Below are 3,425 nucleotides of genomic sequence, written 5' to 3'. Positions count from 1 at the left end.
ATCCTCTTCTTCTAATCTCTTGTCGGATATCTAGATACTCGTTCTTTTTTAGCATAAAAGGAACCTCAGGGATCACCTTTTTCTTGGCCACAACTTCATAGAAGTGGTCTTGATGGACCTTTGAGATGAATCTCTCCATCTCCCATGACTCAAAAGTGGAAGCAATTGCCTTCTCTTTCCTCTTTCTTGAGGTTTTTCTGGCCTTACATGCCATTAATGGTTAATGAAAAACAATAAGCAATGCTTTTACCACACCAAACTTAAAAGGTTTGCTCGTCTCCGAGCAAAAGAAGAAAGAAAGTAGTAGAAGAAGAAGAAAATGGAGGAGATGGAGGGAGAAGGTGTATTCGGCCAAGGGGGAGAAGTGGTGGATGTAATGTGTGAAAGTGGAGTAGTGTTGAGGGGTTTATATAGGGGTGGGGGAAGGGTAGGTTTCGGCCATTAGGGTTGGGTTTGGGAGGCAAAAGAATTTGAATTTTGGAGGTAGGTGGGGTTAATGGGGAAGAGGTATGGAGGTAATTGGGGAAGAGTGTTATGAAAAGGTGTGAAGAGGAGAGAAGAAGAGGTGGGGTAGGTGGGGATCTTGTAGGGTCCACAGATCCAGAGGGGTTAAGGACTTAACATCGCTGCTCCATTTAGGCGTGCAAAAACGCCCTTAGATAGCATGTCTGGCATTAAACGCCAGCTTGCTGCTTGTTTCTGGCATTTAACGCCAGCTTTTCTCATGTTATTGGCGTTAAACGCCAATTCCATGCTCTGTTCTGGCGTTAAACGCCAGTCTGGTGCTTGTTTCTGGCGTTGAACGCCAGCTTGATGCTTCTTTCTGGCGTTAAACGCCAGTTTGATGCTTCTTACTGGTGTTGAAACGCCAGTAAGCTCTTCCTCCAGGGTGAGCTAATTTTAATGCTATTTTTCATTCTCTTTTTGATTTTTCAGTAGTTTTTCTGACTTCACATGATCATCAACCTAAAGAAAACATAAAATAGCAATGGAAAATAAATAGATATAATTAAATAACATTGGGTTGCCTCCCAACAAGCGCTTCTTTAATGTCAATAGCTTGACAGTGAGCTCTCATGGAGCTTCACAGATAATCAGAGCAAGGTTGGGGCTTCTTAACACCAAACTTAGAGTTTGATTGTGGCCTCTCAACACCAAACTTAGAGTTTGGTTGTGGCCTCCCAACACCAAACTTAGAGTTTGAATGTGGGGGTTTTGTTTGACTTTGTATTGAGAGAAGCTTCTCATGCTTCCTCTCTATGGTTACAGAAGGAGAACCTTGAGTCATAAATACAAGGTAGTCCTCATTCAACTGAAGGACCAACTCTCATCTGTCTACATCAATCACAGCTTTTGCTGTGGCTAAGAAGGGTCTGCCAATAATGATGGATTCATCCTCATCCTTCCCAGTGTCTAGGATTATGAAATCAGCAGGGATGTAAAGGCCTTCAACCTTCACTAGCACGTCCTCTACTAGTCCGTAAGCCTTTTTCATTGATTTGTCTGCCATCTCTAATGAGATTTTTGCAGCTTGTACCTCAAAGATTCTGAGTTTCTCCATTACAGAGAGTGGCATGAGATTTATCCCTGACCCAAGGTCACATAGAGCCTTCTCAAAGGTCATGGTGCCTACGATACAAGGTATGAAGAACTTTCCAGGATCCAGTTTCTTCTGAGGTAAATTTGGCCTCATTAATGTACTCAGTTCATTGGTTAACAAGGGTGGTTCATCCTCCCAAGTCTCAGTACCAAATAACTTGGCATTCAGCTTCATGATTGCTCCTAGATACTTAGCAACTTGCTCTTCAGTGATGTCTTCATCCTCTTCAGAGAAAGAATATTCATCAGAGCACATGAATGGTAGAAGGAAGTTCAATAGAATCTCTATGGTCTCTATATGAGCCTCAGATTCCTTTGGTTCCTCAAATGGGAATTCCTTTTTGTTCAGAGGACGTCCCAAGAGGTCCTCCTTACTGGGATTCACGTCCTCCTCCTCCTATGGGCATTCGGCCACACCAAGTAAGGTTATGACCTTGCACTCTCTCTTGGGATTTTCTTCTGTATTGCTTGGGAGAGTACTGGGAGGAGTTTCAGTAATCTTCTTACTCAACTGACCCACCTGTGCCTCCAAATTTCTAATGGAGGACCTTGTTTCATTCATGAAACTTAGTGTGGTCTTGGATAGATCAGAGACTATGGTTGCCAGGCCAGAATGGCTCTGTTCAGAATTCTCTATCTGTTGCTGAGAAGATGATGGAAAAGGCTTGCTATTGCTAAACCTATTTCTTCCACCATTATTATTGAAGCCTTGTTGAGGCTTCTGTTGGTCCTTCCATGAGAAATTTGGATGATTTCTCCATGAAGGATTATAGGTGTTTTCATAGGGTTCTCCCATGTAATTCACCTCTGCCATTGCAGGGTTCTATGGATCATAAGCTTCTTCTTCAGAAGATGCTTCTTTAGTACTGTTGGATGCAGCTTGCAATCCATTCAAACTCTGAGAAATCATATTGACTTGCTGAGTCAATATTTTGTTCTGAGCCAATATGGCATTCAGAGTATCAATTTCAAGAACTCCCTTCTTCAGAGGCGTCCCATTGTTCACAGGATTCCTCTCAGAGGTGTACATGAACTGGTTATTTGCAACAATTTCAACGAGTTCCTGAGCTTCTACAGCGGTTTTCACGTGAAGAGATCCTCCTGCAGAATGGTCGAATGACATTTTTGACAACTCAGATAGACCATCATAGAATATACTTATGATGCTCCATTCTGGAAGCATGTCAGTAGGACACCTTTTGATCAGTTGCTTATATCTTTCCCAAGCTTCATAGAGGGATTCTCCTTCCTTCTGTCTGAAGGTTTGGATTTCCACTCTAAGCTTGCTCATCTTTTGAGAAGGAAAGAATTTGGCCAGGAAAGCACTGACCAGCTTATTCCAAGAGTTCAGGCTATCCTTAGGTTGTGAATCCAACCATGTTCTAGCTCTGTCTCTTACAGCAAAAGGGAAAAGCATAAGCCTGTAGACCTTGGGATCAACTCCATTGGTCTTGACAGTGTCACAGATTTGCAAGAATTCAGCTAAAAACTGATGAGGATCTTCCATTGGAAGCCCATGGAACTTGCAATTCTGCTGCATTAGAGAAACTAATTAAGGCTTAAGCTCAAAATTGTTTGCTCCAATCGCAGAAAGTGAGATGCTTCTTCCATAGAAGTTGGAAGATGGTGCAATAAAGTCACCAAGCATCTTCCTTGAATCTCCATCATTGTTATTATTTTCAGCCATGTCTCCTTCTTTTTCGAAAATTTCTGTCAGGTTTTCTCCAGAGAGTTGCACTTTAGCTTCCCTTAGCTTCCTCTTCAGAGTCCTTTTAGGTTCAGGGTCATCTTCAACAAGGATTTCTTATCCTTGTTCCTGCTCATAT

At 42.2% G+C, this 3,425-nt stretch overlaps 1 non-coding gene across 1 annotated transcript; it reads left to right on the top strand.

The window, feature by feature from the left end:
- Positions 1 to 2,776: 2,776 nt before the first annotated feature.
- Positions 2,777 to 2,884, top strand: LOC148561674 (small nucleolar RNA R71). Its single transcript, XR_015888237.1, has one exon. It is a non-coding gene; the product is annotated as a small nucleolar RNA R71 (small nucleolar RNA).
- Positions 2,885 to 3,425: the final 541 nt, after the last annotated feature.

The sequence above is a fragment of the Arachis ipaensis genome, chromosome B6, assembly GCF_059453495.1.
Source record: "Arachis ipaensis isolate K30076 ecotype BB chromosome B6, ASM5945349v1, whole genome shotgun sequence".
NCBI classification, from domain to species: Eukaryota; Viridiplantae; Streptophyta; class Magnoliopsida; order Fabales; family Fabaceae; genus Arachis; species Arachis ipaensis.
This window is presented reverse-complemented; position numbering and strand designations above follow the sequence as displayed.